This window comes from Psammomys obesus, unplaced genomic scaffold (genome assembly GCF_907164565.1).
Source record: "Psammomys obesus unplaced genomic scaffold, mPsaObe1.curated_primary_1811, whole genome shotgun sequence".
Lineage (NCBI taxonomy): Eukaryota > Metazoa > Chordata > Mammalia > Rodentia > Muridae > Psammomys > Psammomys obesus.
In genome coordinates this window covers 16,793,732-16,818,986 of record NW_026592548.1, presented here as the reverse complement: position 1 = coordinate 16,818,986, position 25,255 = coordinate 16,793,732, and the positions used below count along the sequence as shown (strand labels likewise).

At 40.1% G+C, this 25,255-nt stretch overlaps 1 pseudogene; it reads left to right on the top strand.

The window, feature by feature from the left end:
* Positions 1-14,753, top strand: part of LOC129682115 (eukaryotic translation initiation factor 3 subunit C-like) — an 18,688-nt pseudogene extending 3,935 nt beyond the window's left edge.
* The last annotated feature ends 10,502 nt before the right edge of the window (positions 14,754-25,255 follow it).

Sequence of the window (25,255 nt, the reverse complement as noted above, 5' to 3'; positions counted from 1 at the left end):
TTTTTTTTTTTACAAATAATATGAGCATTCTTATACAAACCTCCTAATTTTCACCTGCTGCAGAGGAATTTCAATCTGGCAACATGGCTGCTCTGATCACTTTCAAAGACCTTCTAGGTCTGTATGATTCAGCTGGAATGCAAACACCCCTTAGTATACACCTTTAATCCCAAATACTGAGGGTAAAATAAGTTTGTACTAGAAAGCAGCCATGTCTGAAAGGGACATGTAATTGAGAGGCAGACAAAGTGACAAATTAGAGAAAGATTTGACAGAACAGGATATGTCCAACTCTGATGAGAAGAGGGAAGAAAGAAGTTACTTGAGAAAGCTGCACTGAGACAGGAGGAGGCAGTTTTACTGGGATAGTTATACACAAACAGATTGCAGAGAGAGAACAAACTAGACAAAGGTGATAACAGAATGGGGCAGAGAATGAGAATGAGAATGAGCCAGAAGATCAGAACAGACTGCTAGCGGAGGTAGAGGCCTAACAGCAACTCGGTGAGAAACTGAGAGAAGGCAGTTTTAATCAGTCAGCTTGAAGACAAGTTTGAGCCAGAACAGCTGAGTTTAATGAGCCAGCAAGAGTTCAGAATAAGCTAGAAAAGATGAACTTATTCAGCAGAAAGCCTCAGAGGCTAAAAACTTTTTAGGGCTAGATTAGATTGTATGGAAGCTAAAACCTTCCTGGACTAGGACTACGTCAAGCAGACAGAGGCAGTAAATAACCTCTGAGATGACAGTTATTTCTGTGGAGAAAGAAAACTTTTGCAGCCTCAGAAGGGTTAATTAAGCACAGCCATTCTCAAACTTCCTATCTCAGAGGCCCCCTAACTACTGAGATGGTCAAGGATAGCAAAGAACTGTGATTTAGGTAGATTATATTTACAAAGTTTATGGTGTTGAAAGAGTAGCAGACAGTGATGGCACAAGGCTTTAATCCCAGCACTCAGACGGCAGAGGCAGGTGGATCTCTGGGAGTTTGAGGTCTGCCCGGTCTACAGAGCATGTTCCAGGACAGCAAGAGCTACACAGAGAAAATTTTTCTCAACCAGCATCCAACCCCCCCACCGACCAAAGAAGAAGCAGTACATGATTCAGAAATGTTTACATGTTTATTAGTTTATGTAAAAGTAAGCAGAGTAATCCTATTATGCATTGCTGTGGAAAGAGTGTTCGTCGTCTCTTCCCAAATTTCTAAATTGAAGCATTAGTCTCTGTGGTAGTCTGTGGAGGCAGGGCCTGAGGAGTGCTCTTCAGACATGGGGCCAATGCCCTTTTAAGAAAGGACAGGAAAGAGATGCTGCTCTCCCCTCCAGCAAGGAAGCAGCATGATGCCCTGCAGTCCATTTGGCAGAAGTCTTATCCTGGGCAAGCCAGCCATTCCATCCTACCCTTTACATTCTCCGTAACAGCCAGGGACAAATTTCTGCTGCTTAAGCCATGCAGTCAATAGTATTTATGTTATAGCACCCTCGCCTGACTACGACATATATTAAAATCAGTAACAATTTTATGAAAAATGATGCTTTTAAAAGAAGAAAATAGATTCAAGCTTGAAAAAGTCAAATCATTTTAACTTTTTAGTTGTATAGCTTAAAAAAAAACGGTAACTAAATTCTCCTACTGACCCTGTGTTCAGTCTATTGGACTTGTTTTCAGTTCAACTATTTGAAAACATTTGCTTTCTCCAACATGTAATTGGAAACAAGACGTGTCCCAGAGTTGCTGACAGCTTCACAGTCCACACTCTGAAAACCTCTGCCTTCAACTTTTCTTTTATATTATATTATCAAACTGTTTTCAGAAGTGATTCTATCAACTTATGGTCCAACCTATGGTAAATAGGAGGTCTTATTATTCATGTCTTTGGTGATACTCAGTTGTTCCAGGTTTCAAAAATCATTTAAAATCTGAAAGATGGAAAAGGTTGTAGTGGCTATAATCTGTATCTACTTAATGATTAATGACATTGACCATGGAAAATCTTGAGGACTCCTGCTGTTTCCCCCAATAAACTACCAGCCAGTTATTCTGATCATCTTACAATTGAATTCCGTATGTTTGCACTGATATGGTCTTTCAGGTTTATATTTCGTGCACTGTTCTGTTGATATGTATACATCCATAAACACACATGTAACCTTTCTTTAGTTGCACACTGATTTTTCAATTTTCTCTATGAAAATAAAAGTTCTAATGAAAGTTTAGAGGTTTCCATAAAGCTTACCCACCCCACCTTTAGGATCATCCCGGGTGAAGGTCTAGTATGAGAAAGACTTTTTTATTTTCATGAATATACTCTCTGGGATCATTTCCAGTTACTATGTTTTGCTTTTCACATTTGAAACAGCTAAGCATCATGAACTCTATTCGTCATGAGTTGAAACTTTTTCATGTCTATAACCACTATTCTCAGCTAATTTATTGAACTGTCATTGCCTTCCTCTCTGGCTTGACCAGTACATTTTTATAAATCAAATGTTACATAGCTTTGGCTTTGTATTGGGGCTCTTTGCTGAATCCATTGTTCCATTTGTGTGTTCCTTATCAAAATCACAGAATCTACTGCCTTAGCATCTTAGTAAGTCTTTATCTGTGACAACACTGATCCCTTGAAGTTCTCCTGTAGGAACATTATGGACTTCTTTGTTTGTTTTTCAATGTAAACACTGGAATCATCATGTACACCTTATATATAGGAAAAGGAACACTGGTAAATTGGTAGTATGTTCTATCTGCAAACCGAATTCAGAAGAACTGACATAGTCCTTAAGTTGAATCTTCCTATCTTTGAATACAGTAGGCCTCTAAATATCTTATCTCCATTAATATCTTTAAATGAAAATTTTAAAATTCCATAAAATACTTGCCTGTCTTCTTCTAGATTTATTCCTGGATGTGTTGTCTTTGGTGTTGTTATTAATAATGGCATTTCTAATTCAAAAATTTTAACTACTTCTAGCACAGAACAACAGAACTGGCTCTTCTTTTACCTGGCACTTTAGTAAATACATTTTATCATTTCTAGTAATGTGTCACTTCTGAAGTGTACTCTTTGTAGACTTTTGTAGACATTACATTTTTTTATATATTATCAACCATTTGTTTCTTCTTTTTAAATCTATATTTATTTACTTATTTTTTGGTCTTCCTGAACTGATAAGAACCTCTACTGTAATTATGACCAGAAGTGTTTGTTGCTGGCTGGCATTCTGTCAATTTCCTGAGTTTTTGGTTTTGTTTATTTGTTTGTTTGTTGTTTAATTTACTTTGAGACTGAGTCTTACTCAGTTTCTCAAGCTGCTCTCAAACTCACTTTGTAGACAAGATTGGTTTCCAGTTTGCAATCCTCCTTCCTCCAGTTCTCAAATGCTGGGATGATAAACACCTGTAATTTTGCCCAGTGACATTCTCCTTACTTTAAAAAAAAAAAAGTTTACTTTTATTTAAATATCATGACAGTAATGGAGTTTTTACAGATATCCTTTATCGGTTTAAGAAAAGTCTCTTCTATTTTCAGTACATTGTTAAAAACTTTCATGAATAACAGTTGGATACAGCCAACATTTCTGCATCTACTGAGAAGTTGCCCTGCATTGAAAGAACGTATCATACGACATTATGGCTAGCCCAGGAAAAGATCAAAATTCAAAAATTTGAGGTACAACTTCTAAATATGTATGCTTTTTAGACCACTGTAATATCAAAAAAGTGTTAACTCAAACCATTCTATGTTGCGACTATGTGTATTTTACTCTATATTAATATAAATAAAACAATTATAACTTCATATCCTCCAGAAATATTAAATGTTAATTATTTAATGATCCTTTTAATCTTCAATAGTGTTGGTAATGTTGCAGTCTATCTTGAACTACTTTATTTCCATGCACTAAAATATTTGCTAGTTTTCAGAACTTTATGTTAGAGAGAATGTTATCTGGGAAAATACTGAAATGTACATTCCAAGGATTCTTTACTATTTAAAAATTTGATACTTTCAATTTGAAAGTTCTTAATCAAGACATCTTTCAAAATGTTTTCAGGGTTTTAACTTCTTTGGACTAAGACAATTGGTGTGCTTATGTACTGAGTTAAGGGGGTGGTTTCTATATTAGCAGGATACAAATTTTTCCTTCATGCAGAGGTAAGTTTTTATTATGCATAGTTTTCCAAGCACTCCTCCCTGTGGACAGAGTTATCTGCAGTCTTGGCTTTATAGGGAACTTTCCTTTCAAAATTTCCAAGTTACATGGCTCCCAATCTTTGTCACTAAAGTTCACAAAAATTAAACTATAGGTACCACACGGTATACCAGTTGGCTGTCAGTTATTTTGATTTTGTTTTTTCTTGTTTTGGGCTTCAGACACCTTTCTGCCCTTATTTCTTGCCTTATTTCTTTTTTTGTTCCTGAAGGTTTTCCTCTACCTTTTTGTCTTTTTAAATATATGTTTTTAAAGTTTTATGTGAATTTATGTAGAATTTTAATAGTAAGATAATTGACTGGGGATGTGTAGTCTCTATTGTTGTAAAATTTAGAAAATGTAAAAACCTAAAATATTCTTTTAAAAATTTATATCATGCCTGAATATCATAAAATATGAAATTTGTCAAACCACAGAATAATACTTCTATTTCATAACTAAAATCCTCAAAGAGTATTAGATGAGAGATGATTTATGGATGGGAAGATTAAAAAGAATCTGTCCAGTTGTTCTGTCCAGTGTATTCATACACATTGTGTTAGAAGAGAGAAGTACTTATCATTGTGAGGGGAGGCAGAGGTTGATACGCATCTGTGTTCTTGCTCATGCAATCAGACAACAGATATTCTGTACTTGCTGGAAGTCAGACTCTCAGCTAGGAAAAAAACAAAATGGAAGTTTATATCCACAAAGTTGTACCCATGTGGAAGCCATGTCCTCTGTCACCTGCAGAGAATAAGCGGATAGGGTCTCTGTTGAAACATGCCAGAGCCTGAGCAAAAGATAGTGAGAACGAAGAGAGAGGTCGCAGATGGCAAGAGGTGAGGCTGGTCAAGTAGAGGCAGGGTGCGGAAATCATATCGCAGCCTGCCATGCACACTGGCATTCCCCACATGAGCCTGTATTCCTTAAGGGCGAGAAAGACCTCTCAAGATCTCTTGAAATTTGCAAACAGATGAGTGCTTAGGGAGCTACATTTACAAGGTCTGCAGAGGTTTAATCGTCTATAATAAGATTTTTGCATCTGTTGTGTATTTCAGCGTTTTGTAGGCAGAATATTGGGAAAAAGTAGCACATGGACTGAAACAAGGGCCCCCATACCCCACGCTTGTCTTGGAGAAGACAAGAAGCATTGACTGAACTTGAATCTTGGTATTAGCTATCCAGAACACTGGTCACCCTTGGGATGTCAAAAATGTCCTTTATTTATACTTCATGGAGGAAGAACTCTATCCAATAACAATCTTCCTTGGAAGTGCTCCCTACATGCCACTGGGGAACAATTGTTTTGTTCCACTGCACTTAAAGGGACTTTAAACAGGAAAGACAAACATTTCACTCTCTTATCTACTGTGGTTGGGAGTATGCTATGGAAGAGATTAGTTTTAAATTATTGAATTTGCCTCCCTTTGAGACATCAACATAATTGCAGAGAGATACCTTTAATTTTTTTTATATATATTTACTTATTAATAAAGACAAAATTTCCATTCATACACCGAAAGATTGGTCCAGTGGAACAGAACAATGGTGTAATGAAATCTCTAGTTCATTAACTTGGAATGCTGGGATTGAATTACTAATTTATGTTGTTTGTAATTTCATAATATAAATTATACTATTTTAAAATATAGGAGAAAATGGTTCCCCTGGAATCTGCTTTCCTCTAACTCTGACTAGGAAAGTTTTATTTGTCCCTCAGGAACTGGGAAGTAGGGAGATTCACTGAAAAATGGCCGTACCACAGGAACACACCATGAAACATTCATAGTCCTGCTTTCTGCATACCAGGAGGCTTAATAAGCAAAGCCAGCCCCTGACAAATACTCATAGTATTCTATGGCTTTGGAAAGATATTTTTATAAACTAAAAGGTAGATCTTAAAAATCTGACTTCAGAGAGATTGCCAATTTATTTTTTCCCAAAGGACCCACTCAGAGATGAAGACATATGAGCAGTTTCTATGAATTAGCACGTCAGAAGGAGAGGGAAAGAAAGTGAGACTGAGTACAGGGGAGTCTGGGCTACAATGCCATCTCAAGATCTCAACCATGCCCGGAGCTCCGGACCTGTCCTGACCATCAGAGTGAGGTGAGTGCACCATTATTTACCCTTGCATGGACCAAGTCATGGGTGAAGGCTGATCTGAGGAAGTGGGCATGGCTTCGGCTGGAGTGCCTCTGCAGCCATGCAGTTCTGAGCTGCAGCAGTCATAAATCTTGTAGTGTGGTAAGGTATCTAGGAGCTTCACTGTAGAATGTTCTACCCAAAGGAAGTACAGCAAAATCAGAGAATCTCATGTCCAGAGCAAATGTAGGGAAAATATTTGGTTTTGAGAGATTTTAATGTTCACCAAATTATTATTTTCACTAATTCAACAATTGTTTTTGTTTTTTTTTTTATAATTGTCTGTGAATACAAGATATTTTATTAGATGCCATGGAAATAAAGCAAGTCCAGGGGAAGAGGTAGCAGGCAGGCACTGGTCATGACTTAGGCCAAGCCTTTAGCAACAGTGTGTGCCTCCAAAGCTCATAAAAACTATTACATGATAGGTGTTGATTCTGGTGAGGGAACTGATTCCATGAGTCTTAAAAATTTACAAGTGTTGGGCCAGCAAGATGACATAGCAAGCCAGTAAAATTACACTAACCATGGTGACTTAAATTTGATTCCCTGGAACCCACATAAAGATGGAAAGAGAAAACTGATCCCACAAAGTTGCCCTCTGACCTCTGTTTATATGCTGTGGCATATGAGTACACACAAACATCACACATGTAACTATGTAAGTAAATACTATTAAGCATTGAAGAGGGGAGATATAGTCTGACCTGCCTGAATTCAATGTCCAGTGGGTAAACTGAGTGCTGTATAAGTAAGCAAAAAATACTAAGTATTTTAGTACACTCTGGGAGGTCAGACAGTAGGATCCCTGGACCCTGAAGGCCAGCCACCAATTGGAAAATTTCCTCACTAGTAAGTGACCATGTCTCAAAAAAAAAAAAAAAAAAAAATATATATATATATATATATATATATATATATATATATATATGAAAGCACCTGACATGCGTATCCACCTACCACCACACACACACAGACACACACACACACACACACACACACACACACACAGCTGATCTGAAAAACTGAGTAGGGTTTCCTAAACGATTTCATAACATACAATAGTCTCAAGTCTGAGTGCAGTGTTCTCTGCAGTGCGCACTAACACTGTCAGTTGTGGGGAACCGTAGAGTACATAGTCCTTACCTCTGAATTCAGAATCAAAGCCCCAGTGAAGTCATGTGACACAGCACAGGTGAGCGCTGCCACAAACACATTTATTGTGTGTTCAGTTTTGAATTTAGTTTGGTTGTAGAACAGTCAGAAAACCCTTTAACTCTTTCCCAAGTATTCATAAGCACCAGATCCACGACCCACATTTTTTAATTTATTAATTCTTTTTAAGCTTCACTTTATATCTTAGATGTTGCTGCATCCCCCTCCTCTCAGAGTCCCGCCCTCCCTGCCTCCTTCTTCCCCTCTGGCCTCTGCCTCAGAAAAGGGGAGCTCCCTTTCACATAGACCCCAAATCATCAAGTTGCATCAGGACTGAGCATGTCTTCTTCCCCTGTGGCCTGGCAAGGCAGTCCCACCAGGAGGAAGTGATCAAAAAACTGGCAAGTGAGTCTGTATCCAATGCAGGCCCCACTTCGCTTATGAGAGGACCCACGTGAAGCCTAACATGACCCACATTGTTAAAATATGGCATCTAGACTAATCTGTTATCTACTAGAAGAAGAAACAGTTATGTATTCTGATGTACTCGCTGGCCACACATTACTGATTGCAGTTCTGTGGCTGAAATCTAAAATCTGCGGACAGCGTCAGATATGGACACAAACAATACCAATGGAAGATATAGGCACAAACTCATAAGAATTCAGACGTGGTGAGAGTGTTACTCTAAATGGAGACAGCACTGCTACGAGGGTGATTTGAAAGGCTCTTGGGTAATTAAAATATTCTAGAATAACTATCTGCTCCTTCCATGTGGATACAAGTATGTGTGTGCTAATGTTAAGAGGGGAAAATATTTCATTCAAATTTTCTAGTTAGACTATTTAAAAGCCATAATTAAATAAGTAGAGATATCGAAGAAAAGCACTGAATAAAGTGAATTTAGATTCTTAAAGATCAAAAAAGTAAACTGTAAAAGCCATTGTGACTTAGAGAGATCTACAGAAGTAGTAGTAATTTTCAAGATTTATAGAGCTTTGCAATCTTAAACTTTCTCTATTTATCATTTTTAGTTGCTAGAAATTTTCATTACGTCTTCCATGCAGTTTCATGATTCACATTCCTCTGGGGAGCAACAATGAAACACTTCCCCCCAAGGAGACAGATCAAACCCTCCAGTGCCTGGCAATGTTTGTAACTAACCTGCATTCCCCTCATCTGTGTCTGAGATGGTGGCTCTCCTTTCTGCCTGAAAGTTAGAAGGCAATTCCTCCTTCAAGCATGCACTGGCTTTATTTTTGGAAGATTATAAACCAGGCACACACTAATCAAAGCTTCTAGAACAATCCAGAAGGCCTGATTGCCACTGTGAACTTGCTATCCTGAGCATTTTCAAAGCTGACTTTGTTAATGCCTCGGTGACTGGAAAACTCTAGGAGACTGTTTCCATTGAACAACAAACTTAAGCACAAAGATCCTGCCAACTGTCAAACATGAAGGTAAAATTGGGATAAAATTTATGTTAACATGTTTCATATTTGGTTTCCTGGTCCATATAATTAAAAAAAATTATCTAGTAGGATTATAGGCAGGATGAGGGGCCACCTGAAGATTTGTAAGTCTGAGGTAAAAAACACAGCTGATCTTGCCAGGAGTTGTCTAAAGATGAGTTCCATTAATGAGAAGCAAGTGATTTAGAAGCCACAAGCTCACATGTGAAAGGCAATTGCCTGCTAGTCCAGATGATGTGCTGTGTCGGTGAGGCATGTTTCCACACTGTGACCATTTGAGGTCATGTTAGCCAGACACAAGGTCCAGTGTTACGATCAGCCACTTCTGTTTCTTGCCTGCTTTGCCAAAGGGTGTATGTTGAGGTTTATCTATCCTTGACTTCTGTTTTTTTTTTTTTTTTTTTTTTTTCATGGTTATAATGTTCACTAAAACATATTAGTTCTTGGGTTTAACATTTCCTTAACATTTACTAATTGGGTATTTTCCATAGCTGAGAGTACATAGCTCAGTGGCCCTTCACCAGTGCCATTCAGCCAGTGTCACCCAAGGGTGGCTATTATAGCTCACACCAAGGTACTGTCTGTTCACCAACCCTGAACCTGTGGAGGGCAGGCTGGAGGAGCCGCCCCCATAACGTCCAGCTTTCCTGAGTCTCCACATGTAGAAATGATCAGTGTTAGAATTCCGGAAGTCAGAGACTTGCTCACAAGAAAACAACTTCAGTCATTATTTGTCAGCATAAGAATTTCCTAATCGGATTAATCATACTTAGCACTTCCTCTAGCTGTAGAGAATTACCTGGGGTTTATTAAATGCATGGTTGCCCTTCAAGACATTTACACACAATGCCACAACAGCCAAAATGTTTGTCAGACAGATGTATTTAAATCTTGAAGTGTGGATGGATTTTGTGGGACTAAAGGAAAAATGGTGATTGGTTTAGTAGTCCCTTGGGTGGGGCTTTGTTTATTTGCTTGTAAAGACTTACAACTTCCTCTGTCAGCCAGCCATTCTAGTCAGAAGAGTGGAAACAGATTTTTCCTGAAGAGGTTGTCATAGCTTTGTAGAAAGGCTTCTGTGCCCCAGACTCCTTCATTTGATTGAACGTCTTCCATTCATTTCTTTCCGAAAGAACGGACTCTGCTTTCGGGCAAGAGTAAAACCGAGTGGTTTGTTCTGAGTGAGCTCTCTTCTGCCTTCATACAGAAAACACCTGCTTCCCCACTGTCCAGAGACATCAGCCTTGCTAAAGGGACATAAGTCTTCCCACACCCTCCGCCAAGAAATTGGATTGAAATGTTAGGGAAAACAGATCCCCCCCCCCCCCCCCGGTTACAGCCGTGGGTTCCACAGAAGTCCAGCTCTGAGGAGGAAAAGGGGCTCAGTTAGAGTGATGTGAAATCATAGTTTTGGTAGCACTCCGGAATGTGCACTTTGCGTTGGCAGTCTCTCCTGCGCCGTGGTCTTCAGAACATGTGCGGTACTATTCTGAGTTCTCCGGAAGTGAGACAACTTTATGGTAATCATATGCAAAATGTTTCTCCGGGTATTTTTTTTCTTGCAGTTTACTTTTTTATGAGTCTGTTAAAAATTTAAGAGAAGCCTTGTTGACATTTTATATGCTTATTTTTCTTTCAAAGGAAAATTGGAGGATTTTTTAAATTTTCATATTGAAGATGACAAAAGGTGAAATAACATCATAATTCTTATCTTGTTCCATTTGATATTCAGTTGTTTTAGTCTCTTTTTATGAGTTTTATTCATCTTCTAACCAGTCTTGTATATATCACTTTTTATAAAGAAAAAAAAAGTCTTATCTTACCTTTTCTATTTTAAAGAATATGCCGAGAGCTAAAGCAAACATATAGGTAGAAATAGAACCAAAAGATCAAAATTCTTGTAATAAAATCTCTAAAAATTTTAACAAGTACTATGATTATTGTATGATTGTAAAGTGTTGTCATTTCAGTATTTTAAGTATCCCCAACAAGGGATTCGGGGGAGTACTTTATTTCCTGAGAAGATTAAGTTACCAGACATATTGCCATCTTGGATGTGGCTATATTTGAACATCAGTCACATCACTTTCCGCCCAACATGCTTAGAAAATGGGTATTGTTTATTTATTTATATTTTTATGTGTGTCGGTGTGAAGGCATGAACATATCACATCACATCACACATATGGAAATCAGACATACCGCACGCATGTGCACGCACGCACACACACTTCGATTGCAGCAGGGTCTCTCTGGCTGTTGCCCCATGAGCTTCATACTGTAGGCTAGCTGGCTTCAAGTTTCTAGCACATACTTCTGTCTCCACTTCTCATCCAACAGTAGGAGGGCTGGAATTACGGACACAAGCCACCATGGCTGGCTTTTGTAAAAACACAGTTTTCAAAGATACGGAATTCATGCCGCGAAGCTTGTGTGTGTGGCAACAACTTTTACCCACCAAGATGTCTTTTCCACCCTAAAATGGATGCTGTTAATGTAAGGACATATGAGTGCACCCATTTATTAATTTATATAATATTCTTCACCCAACATATAAGTTTCTGCAGTTTCCCAAATAGTTTATTCATGCTAGCATTTCTTGACTGATTCAAGCAGGGTCTGTTAGAAAAAAATGCATTGTGACATTTGGGGTACAAGTCATTAAGTTTAACACGGCGCTTACTTAGTTAAAAATTGACTTACATATTCAGGTTCTACTGCAGGTAAACCAGTGATCTGTTAATGAACAAAGGGGTCTATTCCTCAGTTTATTCATCCAATCAGCCTCTATTAAGTACCTCCTGTGTGCAGTATGCATTTATGTGTATATATATATATATATATATATATGCGTATATATATATCAAATTTTATTTTTATTCATTTTTATTCATCTAATACTATTAGAAAGGTAAGAATTAGAATGTTGTCAAGTAAAAAGGCAAATGAGTTCCTTCTAAATGAGTGGCAGCTGGGGAAGGAAAGACGGCATAGTAGCCATTTTTGACAGAGCATTTGGTATTACAGATTGAAGCAGGAAAAACTAAAAACAACAATGAGCTATTGAGTCAAAAAATACTATTACTGTAGCTATTTTATGAGATGATCTTGCTGTGCATTGGGGTGAGGCCATATATTTCAGTCACTCGCTAGCATTGCTTCTTTAAAATGACTTCTCTGGGCTTGTTTGTTAATTTGATGTCTTGAGCTCCCTGAAATAAGAGATTAACCTGACCTGTAGCTGGTGCCTGGGAGACTGTACCCTATGTCACACCAGCAAATGAGCATTGGCTCTAACCGTATATGGTAAAGCCCCAGCGTCGGAGTTCAACACCATTGTTGTGTTTCTGACTCCCAGCAGCTCATTAACTATGGCACCACAGAAGGTCATAGAACTATGAGAGTAACTTTGGAAAGTTTATAAACATCACAGGGAACATTCTCACGGGTGTCTGAGGCTGCAAGCATCACTTTTTGGGGTCAGGCAAAGTTCTTTCCTCCAGACAGCTCGCCCTCCAGTTGCAAGAGGAGGCAGGCTGCCTACATTCTGTGTCCCAGCAGTAACCCCACCCCAAGCTCATGCTCAGCAGCTGTGCATGCCTGCCAAAATGTCGCCAGAGGAAGATTGATTGCTTCTTAATAATGCCCCTCATAAGTTTCACCAGCCTGGATCTTTTCCCAGTTCTGGGATCTTAGAGTTCGGCCCTCATCATGAGGCCATGGTACCACACAGATTTCCAGTCACAGATGCAAGTAAGAATCTCAGAAGGAAACAAATGAGAACATGGCTCTGTCCATAAATTGAGTGTCATTTAAGCATCAGGACCCAAGTTCAATCTCCAGCACCCAAATAAAAAGTTGGCAGCAGCACACACTTATCACATTTATAATGTCAGTGCTGGGGAAGCTAAAACCAGAGGATCCCAATGAATATGAGGTCACAGGCTTGATACCAGAGGGAGTGGAGAGCATGATGGTGGATATGGCAGGGGATGACATGGGTAGCATATTCAAAGTACCAAAGACAACAGGTTTGAGGAGCTGACCAACCTTCTATGAGCTATCCATAGTGCCATGAAGATCTGAGATGTCACCAAGTGTCTAGAAGAGTTTGAGCTCTTGGCAAAATTATATAGAAAAACCAAGAATGTTGTGGATAAGGAAGGTGTCCCATGGTTCTATATCCACATCCTGGCTGACATGGAGGGCTATATTAATGAGCTTTGAGAAGATAAAGAAGGAACAAAGAAAATGAATAAAAACAACTCCAATGCTCTAAGTACCTTGTGCCAAAAGATCCGGAAATACAACTGAGATTTTGAGTCACATATTACAAACTACAAGCAGAACCCTGAGCATTATGCAGATGAAGATGCAGAAAGGAATGAGGAAGATTCAGAAGGCTCTTCAGATGAGGATAAAGATGGAGTTGGTGCTGTAGCTTTCTTGAAGAAGAAAACAATATCTTCTAGGAAGGGTCAAAAGTTCAAAAAAAGATGGAAGATGATGAGGACTCTGAAGATTCTGAAGATGATGAAGATGGGGTACCAGTTCCACACCTGACAACAATGAAGAAGAAGGAGAAGAAGAAGAAGGAGGAGGAGGAGGAGGAGGAGGAGGAGAAGAAGGAGAAGGAGAAGGAGAACAAGAAGAACAAGAAGAGGAAGAAAACAAATTGTTCTGGCCTCAAAGTTCCTTAAAAAGTCACCCACTACAGAGGAGGACAAAAAAGCAACTGAGAAGACACGAGAAGACAAAGCCAAGAAGAAGCATGGTAGTAAGTCTATGTACCTGATGAGGAAGAAGAGTATAATGAAGGCAGGTAGTGGGAAAGGGTCCATGGTGGTGCCCCTTTTGTTAAAGAGGAGCCAAAAATGTTTGCCAAGGGAACCAAAATTACACATGCTCTGGTCAACAAGAAACTGAATGAGATTCTATAAACCAGAAGCAAGAAGGGAACAGATTGAATTGCTACAGTTGATGGTTCGGATTGCTTATGAAAACAACCTGAGGGAAGGTGTCATTGTCAAGATCAAGTTTAATATCATTTCCTGACTCTATGACCTCAACCCTAACCTGGTAACATACATGAAACCAGAGATGTGGCAGATGTGCCCGGGCTGCATCGATGAACTGATGGATATAACTTGGTTGCACATTCAGCATTCAACATCTTTGTTGGAGAGAACATTTTGGAAGAGAGTGAGAACTTAAACAACTTTGATCAGCCACTGTGTGTACATAGCCGCATCTTAACTCTGGTAGAGTGAATAGATGAGGAATTTTCCAATATAGTGCAAAATACTGATCCTCATTCCCAAGGGTATGTGGAGCACCTGAAGGATGAGGTAGATATGTGCCATCATTGAGCACATGTAACAGTACCCGAAGAAGAATGGTACCACTGAGGAGATCTCCTGGATCTACTTGAGGCACATCCTGCAAGCTTATTACAAGTTTGATTACAAGGCCCAACCTTGTAATCACTCCTCCTGGAGAGCCATCAAAGTCTGAGCAAGACTAGATAGAAAATGAGGGTGAGGACTCAGCTGTGTTGATGTTAAGACTGTGCAGATGCATCTATGCCAATGATCGTACACACTGAATCCATACCTATACCATCCTCTGCCATATCTACCTTCATGTTCTCCAGTCCTTCAGGTGTCAGGCCCATGACCTCATGCTCGTGAACCACCTACTTCTGCCCTGCCAGGGTTTAGGCCTTTTAATCACTCAGTCAGGGATTATTGGGGAAAATTCCTTCTCATCACATGGGTACAGGAGCTAGTTCAACATTCATAACAATACCTGTGGCAGGCAGGAATCTCCAAGGTACTGAAATCAACATTTGAACACATAGTACGAGACCAACTCTTAACATTTGCCTGCGAATGTCATTGTTTTTAACAGCTATGTAATACTCCATTGTATAAATGAACCACATTTTCATTGTCCATTTTTCAGTTGAGGGACATCTAGGTTATTTCCAGTTTCTGGCAATTATGAATAAAGCTGCTATGAACATTAAAAAAAAAAGAGGATTTCAGGGCTTACTAGCAAGGCAGCCTGGTCTTAAGCTCAAGTCTGTGAATGAGAGAGAGCCTTTCTCAAAAGACAAGAGTGGGAATTCCTAAAGGAAACAACCAGTGTTGATCTTTGGCCTCCACATACATGTGCACAGATGTATACGACCCCAACACACAAAGAGACACATTATCTAAGAAGGAAAATTATATAAACATACCAATCTAGGCAATTATAACACTAGTTTCAAGCACCTTACCCTACCTGTTAACAGAGGGGACTTAGCCAACTACCCCAAACCCTGCTATCTTTGGCGATTAGCCCAAATGGTGACATTCCTCCTGGAGCTGCCCCTGGGTGATGACCCACCTAGTTAGCCTGCCTCCAGTGCAAACACTCCAACATAGAATGTAAGGTATCAGGAAGTGGAGGCCACCAGGGAACCCTTCTCGTTGTCCATCCATCCCAGAACCTTGCTGTTAGAAGGCTGCATCTTGGGCAGTATGAGTCCCAACAGTATTTTGGCTCTGATATCACATGATCAGAAGACATTGTATATATTAATTACTTTTTCTGTTGCTATAATAAAGTCACGAGCAAGGCAACTTGTAGAAGAAATTTTACTTTTGCCTACAGTTCCTGAGAAATATACTCCATCAAGGCAAGGGAGTGTGTGGTAACAGGGTGAGAGGAGCAGGAACAGGAGAGCCCACCTCATCAATCACGGACATAAATCAAAGAGAAAACAGACAGCAGGAAACAGACTATATAGCAGGAAACTATCCTACCCCAGTGAAGACTTCCTCCAGCAAGGCTCCAACTTCCAAAGGTTCCACAACTTCCCCAAACAGCACCACCAACTGTTGACCAAGTGTTCAAACACCTGATCCTGTGGGGGACATTTCTAAATCAAACACCACATCACGTGTTACAGAGCCATGGGTGCTGGTGATGTGAAGGTGGGGGAGCTGATGGGAAGAAAGCCTTACTAGAATCCTTCCACTACCCCTTTCTAAATGTAATAGAATGAGAGGGCAAACCCACGACCCACTTTACCGGGCATCAGGAATACTGTGCTGTTAACTCTTTGGCTTTATGTTTCAGGCCACTATTTAAACCGTAGTAGATCCAAATAGCCACAAAAATGTTTTGTGCTTTATAGAACTTCAGCAGGTTCTCTTCTCGCTCTATCTTTGTAAATTTTAGCTGATTAGGGGTGGTTTCATTCCCTAAAGACTACTTTTTCAAAGTTTATTGTAGGGTAAAAGAAGGAAAATAAAGATTTTCCTTATACTTTCCTTATAATCCCCCATATACATATATATCACCTCTATATAAATATATATTATATATTAGTTTTCCTCTTTTGATTTCACTGCTATTTTATGAAATGTACTAAAAATATGTTTCCCTTCCAAATCTTTCTAACCAGCATGATTTTATACTATTTTTAAACAAACATACATATAAAATCATGATCCATCTGTGTCTAAATCCAACAAGATTACTGGCAGCCATGGTCTGTTGGAGGAACACTTATACCCTTCCAGCCTCTAGCCAGGCTCCAAAATGGGGAGTTCTCTTGACTAAAAACCTACTCTTTCTGAGATTTCTTTCAGTACTATCTTCCAAAAGGAAATATGGACTCATGTAAGGCAAAGAGATGGAGCTCGTCAGATAGAGCTTGGAACCTCTGTCTAACATTTTATTGTTGAGTGCCCCAGAGCCAATTACTTAACATTGCATCGATTTACTAATCCATAAAATGTAAGTCTTGAGAATTATTTGGAGATTTAGTGAATTAAGAAATGTCTAATTAGCAGTGGCTGGCATGTAGTAGGTCTTTAAGAAGTAGCAGTGAGAGGGGCAAGATGGCGGCGCCGGGAGGACTCTCATTCTGAGGAGTAGCACAGCAGGATTGGCACAGTGACCAGCAATCGAAACTCGCGGCCATAAAACACAAGTGATTGTGTTTCACAAGTGAGAGGATACCCCACAGTGGGGGATTCAATCAGCTTTAACTCACCCGGCTAAACCGCGGAAGAAATCCCGGTTCCGCCAGGCGCTTGGTCGCCAGCCCGGAGCTACATGCCAGCGCGATCTGGCCAAGGTCCCAGACTGAACTGTGGGCCCACAGCACCATAGACTGGATTTCCCAGTCGAGAGATAACCCCACGGAGCAGGAAACAATTGGGACCGACCCCAGGTTACCCAGACATCCCCTGGAAAAGACTCGGGTTCCGCGGGTGCCCCAGGAGCCAGCCCGGACCCAGAGCCGGGAGGGACAAAGGCGCCTGCCTGCACAGAGCCCTGCCTGTGCGCGTGATTCGCCCCCTCAGATAGAACTGTGGGCACCAGGGCACCAGAGCACCAGACTGCGTGTCTCTCGCAGGAGGAAACCCCCAGCAGAGGGGGTCAGCAGCTCTAACGCTTAGGACACCCAGCACCAAAACACTTCCTGGACTCACACAGACTCTAGTGCAAGCAGGAGCGCTGTGCTCTGCCACCATTGTTGAGTTCCCCAGGGGCACTGGGACACACAGCTGCATCCTCGGACCTGCAGGAGCCGAAGAGCCATTACAGCAGCCCTCGGATACTGTGCCAGGAATCCGCCAGTTGTCCGTGGCTGGACTGTCAAAACTGTGGGAATCCCTGGTCCTTCAGGGGGGCTGCACCCACAGCATCTGGACCAGAGCGGTGCCTGCAGCCGCCATCCCAGACAGAGACACACAGCTTCTGGTCCAGAGTGAGGCACCCAGCCTCCAGACCAGAGCAGTGCCCCCAGGCGCCAACTCAATCTAGGTACACATTCGCCAGGTCCAGAGCGGAGCAATCAGCCTCTGGCCCAGAGACTTGCTGAGTGAACCTCCCACTTTCCTAGACAGAACTGTGCACCCCAGGATAACCGACTGAGTTTCTCTGTTGGGAGAAAACCCCACAGCTAGGGAACCAGCAGTTTCTTCAAGAGGACTATACATGGAAATTTAGTGAGCAGCAGCACACTAAATTTATAACAAGAAACCCAGCAGTGGGGGCAGCTGTCTTGAGAAATTCTATGGGTAAGAGGAGATCCCCCCCTGCCTAACATAGACCACAGCTACTACTCAGGGCTATAAACCTGAGGTGAGCAGTGGCAACTCCTGAGAAACACTGGCCATACAGTGACCATAACCAAAAAGCAGAAAAGGACTCCTTCGGGAAAAATCATCTTCCGGCCAAGGGGATACTCCCTAACACAGGACTCCAGGAAGCACAGAAACTAACAGCCAACACCTAAATCAGCCCAATGGGTAGGGGTCAGCGTAAAGGCTCAACCAACAAAAGACAGAGCAATATGGCATCTCCAGAACCCAGCCATCCAGGGGCAAACAGCCCTGAACAATGCAGCATAATAGAAAATCAAGAAGATTACCTTACATCTATGTTGATGAAGAGAATAATAGAGGAAACAAATAAAATACATAAAGAATTAGAGGAAGATAAAACCAAACAGATCATGGCTATCCGTAAAGAAATGGAGGAAGATAAAGACAAGCAGATTTGGCCATCCGTGAAGAAATATGGGAAGATGCAGCCAAACAGCTTGTGGCCTTCAGAGAAGAAATCATTAAATCACTGAAAGAAATAAAAGAGACAGAGTTGAAGGAACTAAAAGAAAAAGAGGAAAATACAAGCAGACAGGTGAAGGAAGTAAACAAAACAACTCAAGACCTGAAAATAGAACTAGAAAAATTAAAGAAAACACAAATGGAGGAAATAATGGAGAGGAAGAATTTAGGGAAGAAAACAGGAACTACAGAGGTAAGCATAACCAACAGAATACAAGAAATGGAAGAAAGAATCTCAGGTGTAGAAGATACAATGGAAGAAATCAATGTATCTGTCAAAGAAACTGTTAAATCCAAAAAATTCCTGACACAGACCATCCAAGAAATCCAAGACAATATGAAAAGACAAAACCCAAGAATAATAGGAATAGAGGAAAAAGAAGACTCCCTTCTCCAAGGCCCAGAAAATATTTTCAACAAAATTATTGAAGAAAATTTCCCCAAGTTAAAGGAGAAGCCAATAAGGATACATGAGGCCTACAGAACACCCAACAAATCTGACCAGAAAAGAAAATCCTCCCTCCATATAATAATCAAAACAGTAAGTATACAGAACAAAGAAAAAATACTAAAAGCTGCAAGGGAAAAAGGCCAAGTAACATATAATGGCAAACCCATTAGAATCACACCTGACTTTTCAACAGAGACTATGAAAGCCAGAAGGGCCTGGACAGATATCATGCAGACCCTAAGAGAACACAGATGTCAACCCAGGCTATTATACCCTGAAAAACTCTCAGTCCTCATAGACAGAGAAAACAAGATATTCAATGACAAAAACAAATTTCAACAATACCTACACACAAATCCAGCATTACAGAAGATACTGGAAGGGAAAATACAACCCAAGACAATTAGCTTCTGTCAAGAAAACACAGGAAATAATTAACCTTACTACAGCAAAACAAAAAGCAACCAAGCACACAACCTTATGAACACACCCAACATCAAAATCAAAGGATCTAACAGCCACTGGTCATTAATCTCTCTCAACATCAATGGACTCAACTCTCCAGTAAAAAGACACAGATTAACAGAATGGATACGTAAACAAAACCCAGCAATCTGTTGCATACAAGAAACACACCTAAGAAACAAAGATAGACATTACCTGAGGGTAAAAGGTTGGAAGATGACTTTCCAAGCAAATGGACCCAAAAAACAAGCAGGAGTAGCCATTCTAATATCTGATAAAATAGACTTTCAACCAAAATTAATAAAAAGAGATGAGGAAGGACACTTCATACTCATCAAGGGAAAATTCCACCAGGAAGACATGACAATCCTGAACATCTATGCCCCAAATACAAGAGCACCCACATTTGTAAAAGAAACATTGATAAAATTTAAACCACATATAGATCCCACACATTAATAGTGGGAGACTTCAACACCCCACTCTCAACAAAGGAGAGGTCAACAAAACAGAAATTAAACAAAGAAACAATATCTCTGACAGAGGTCCATGAATCAAATGGTCCTCACAGACATTTACAGAACTTTACACCCAAACATAAAAGAATTTACCTTCTTGTCAGCACCTCATGGAACCTTCTCCAAAATAGACCATATAATTGGTCACAAAGCAAGCCTCAACAGATACAAGAAGACTGAAATAATTCCTTGTATCCTGTCTGATCACCATGGAATAAAGCTGGACTTCAACAACAACAGAAATAGCAAAAAGCCTACACACACATGGAAACTGAACAACTTGTTACTAATTGACAGCTGGGTCAGGGAAGAAATAAAGAAAGAAATTAAAGCCTTCCTAGAACTCAATGAAAATGAAGACACAACATACCCAAACTTGTGGGACACAATGAAAGCAGTGCTAAGAGGAAAGTTCATAGCACTAAGTGCCTTCAAGAAGAAATTTGAGACAACTCATTCAAGCAACTTAATGGCCCACTTAAAAACCCTAGAAAAAGAAGAAGCAGACACACCAAAAAGGAGTAGATGGCTGGAAATAATCAAACTCAGGGCTGAAATCAATCAATTAGAAACAAACAAACAATTCAAAGAATCAATGAAACCAAGAGCTGGTTCTTTGAGAAAATCAACAAGATCGACAAACTCTTAGCCAAGCTAACTAAAAGGCAGAGAGACACCACCCAAATCAACAAAATCAGAAATGAAAAGGGGGACATAACAACAGACACTGAGGAAATCCAAACAATCATTAGGACTTACTTCAAAAGTCTATACTCAACAAAATTTGGAAATATAAATGAAATGGACAATTTTCTTGATCGATTTGACTCACCAAAGCTGAATCAGGACCAGGTAAATCAATTAAATAGTCCTATATCCCCCAAAGAAATAGAAGCAGTCATCAAAAGTCTCCCATCCAAAAAAAGCTCAGGACCAGATGGCTTTAGCGCAGAATTCCACCAGACCTTCAAAGAAGAGCTAACTCCAATTCTCTTCAAACTATTCCACAAAATAGAAACAGAAGGAACATTACCAAACTCATTCTATGAAGCCACAATCACCTTGGTACCTAAACCTCACAAAGACTCAACAAAGAAAGAGAATTTCAGGCCAATCTCCCTTATGAACATTGATGCAAAAATACTTAACAAAATACTTGCAAACCGGATCCAAGAACACATCAAAGATATTATCCACTATGACCAAGTAGGCTTCATCCCAGGTATGCAGGGTGGTTCAATATACGGAAATCCATCAATGTGATTCATCATATTAACAAACTGAAAGAAAAAAAACCACATGATAAACTCCCTAGATGCTGAAAAAGCATTTGACAAAATCCAACATCCATTCATGTTTACAGTACTGGAGAGATCAGGGATACAAGGCACATATCTAAACATAGTAAAGGCGATATACAGCAAGCCTATAGCCAACATCAAACTGAACGGAGAGAAACTTAAAGCAATCCCACTGAAATCAGGGACAAGACAAGGCTGCCCACTCTCTCCATATCTCTTCAACATAGTCCTGGAAGTCCTTGCTAGAGCAATAAGACAGTTGAAGGAGATCAAGGAGATACAGATGGGAAAGGAAGAAGTCAAATTATCACTATTTGCAGATGATATGATAGTATATATGAGTGACCCCAAAAACTCTACCAGGGAACTCCTACAGCTGATAAACACCTTCAGCAAAGTGGCCGGATACAAACTTAACTCAAAAAAATCAGTAGCACTCCTGTATACAAAAGACAAAAGGGCTGAGAAAGAAATTAGAGAAACAACACCAATCACAATAGCCACAAATGACATAAAGTACCTTGGTGTAACCCTAACCAAGCAAGTCAAAGAATTGTATGAAAAAAATTTCAAGTCTCTGAAGAAAGAATTAGAAGAAGATATGAGAAGATGAAAAGATCTCCCATGCTCATGGTTTGGCAGGATTAACATAGTAAAAATGGCCATCTTACCAAAAGCAATCTACAGATCTAATGCAATTCCCATCAAATTGCCAACACAATTCTTTACAGACCTGGAAAGAAAAATTCTCAACTTCGTATGGAATAACAAGAAACCGAGAATTGCTAAAACAATCCTCTACAATAAAAGATCTTCTGGAGTTATCTCCATCCCTGATCTCAAGCTGTACTATAGAGCAACAGTTATAAAAACTGCATGGTACTGGCATAGAAACAGAATGGTGGATCAATGGAATCGAACAGAAGACCCAGAAATAAACCCACACACTTACGGACACCTGATTTTTGACAAAGATGCCAAAACCATACAATGGAAAAAAGATAGCATCTTCAACAAATGGTGCTGGTCCAACTGGATGTCTACATGTAGAAAAATGAAAATAGATCCATACTTATCACCCTGCACAAAACTGAAGTCCAAGTGGATCAAAGACCTCAACATAAAACCAGACACATTAAATCAGCTAGAAAAAAAAGTGGGGAATACCCTAGAACTCATTGGTACAGGAGAAAACTTCCTGAACAGAACACCAACAGCACAGGCTCTAAGAGCAACAATCAATAAATGGGACCTCATGAAACTGAAAAGCTTCTGTAAAGCAAAGGACACCGTCATCAAAACAAAGCGACTGCCTACAGATTGGGAAAGAATCATCACCAACCCTTTATCTGACAGAGGACTCATATCCAATATATATAAAGAACTAAACCAACTGAAAAGCAATAAACCAAGTAATCCACTTAAAAAATGGGGAACAGAGCTAAAGAGAAAATTCTCTGTAGAGGAATATCGAATGGCAGAGAAGCACTTAAAGAAATGCTCAACCTCATTAGCCATTAGGGAAATGCAAATCAAAACAACCCTGAGATTTCACCTTACACCCATCAGAATGGCCAAGATGAAAAACTCAAGGGACAACACATGCTGGAGAGGTTGTGGAGAAAGGGGAACCCTTCTCCACTGCTGGTGGGAATGTAAACTGGTACAACCACTCTGGAAATCAATCTGGCGCTTTCTCAGACAACTAGGAATAGCGCTTCCTCAAGATCCAGCCATACCACTCCTAGGCATATACCCAAAAGAGGTGCAAGTACACAAAAAGGACATTTGCTCAACCATGTTTGTAGCAGCTTTATTTGTAATAGCCAGAAGCTGGAAACAAAGCAGATGCCCCTCAACTGAAGAATGGATGCAGAAACTGTGGTACATCTATACAATGGAGTATTACTCAGCAATGAAAAATAAGGAAATCATGAAATTTGCAGGTAAATGGTGGGACCTGGAAAGGATCATCCTGAGTGAGTTGTCCCAGAAGCAAAAAGACAGGCATGGTATATACTCACTCATATAAACATACAACATAGAATAAACCCACTAAAATCTGTACATCTAAACAAACTAAGCAAAAGAGAGGACCCTAACTAAAATGTTCAATCCCCATCCTGAAAGGCAAAGAGGATTGACATCAGAAGAAAAAGAAAATAGGAAACAACCTAGGAACCTGCTACAGAGGGCCTATGAAAGTCAGAAGAAGAAAACAGGAAACAACCTAGGAACCTGCCACAGAGGGCATCTGAAAGCCTCTGCCCTGCAGACTATCAAAACAGATGCTGAGCCTGATGGCCAACTGGTGGGCAGAGTGAATGGAATTTTATGTAAGAAGTGGGAAATAGCAAGAGCTGGAGAGGACAGGAACTCCACAAGGAGAGCAACAGAACAAGAAAATTTGAACACAGGGAACTTCCCAAAGACTCATACTCCAACCAAGGACTATTCATGGAGATAACCTAGAACCCCTGCACAGATGTAGCCCATGGCAGTTTAGTGTCCAAGTGGCTTACATAGTGATGGGAAGAGGGACTGCCTCTGACATAAACTGATTGGCCTGCTCTTTGATCACCTCCCCCTGAGGGGGGAGCAGCCTTACCAGGCCACAGTAGAGGACAATGCAGCCACTTTTGATGAGAACTGATAGACTAAGATCAGAAAGAAGAGGAGAACCTCCCCTATCAGTGGACTTGGGGAGTGGCATGCATGCAGAAAGGGGAGGGAGGGTGGGATAGGGAGGGGAGGAGGGAGGGGCTTATGGGGGGATACAAAATGAATAAAGTGTAATTAATAAAAAAAAAGAAAAAAAATTAAAAATTATTCTTAAAGGGGAAAAAAAAAGAAGTAGCAGTGAGGGTTAGAAGGGACACTGGGCATTCCTGAAAAAAGAGCTCTCCATCTTCAGTCTCCCAACATCATCTTATCTAACCCAAGGTCACATGCACGCATGCTAGGCAATTGCTTTACTGCTCACCTAGCTAAGTCTACCTTCCCCTCCTCTCTCCTTCCCTTTCCTCCTCTCCCCAATCCTCCTCTCCCTTACCCTCTCCTCTTTTCCCCTCCCTTCTCCTCCCCTCCTCTCTTCTCCCCTCCATCCTCTGCTACCCTCCTCTCCTCTCCCCTCCCCTCCTCTCCTCTCCTTTCTGTTCTGTTCTTGTCTCATCTTTTTCCTTTCATTTTCTTTTATTTTCTTTTTCCTTCTTGTCTTTTCCCTTTTTCCTTCCTTTCACAATGAAACCACTTTTGTTCATCTGCTCCATATGCTACACTCTCTCTTGCTATTCCTATTCTAAAGCTTGAAGTCTACTTTCAGGTATGATTTCTGGAACTCCTGCTTCAATTATGTCTTGTCACGTCCTCTTTTCACTGCCACTGTCCCAAGTTAAGATGAAAGACAATCACATTTTTAAAATACCCTTCGTGTTTTCATGGGTGGATTTTTATACCTAAGCGGGTCGACTAGTAGCTAAGGCTTCTTTTCTTCCTTACTTTAGCACACACACATGCACTCCGAAGAGAAAAGCCAGGACATAGTATTTCAACGACTGTTGCCCTCTAAATTACAAAAATAAAAAAAAAAATCATATTTTCAGCTTCTTTAGAAAATTTAAAGATAATGACTCCTCTTTCTAATGGCAACTTTATGGCTAGAGCTTGATTGTTACTATGCTTATAGAATATGAAAATCAAACTAAAATGCAATGTCCGAGAGTCTACAATGGCCAGGAAATGCTTTCTACCTAGATGTCAAGAAGAAGGAAAGGGGATAATGAAAATGAGGAATGTGTGCGCAATGGGATATTACTTAGCAATAAAGAAAAGTGAAATTTGCAAGAAAATGGATGAATCTGAAAAGTGTTATATTAAGTGAAGTAACTCAGATGCAGAATGACAAACATCACATGTTCTATTGC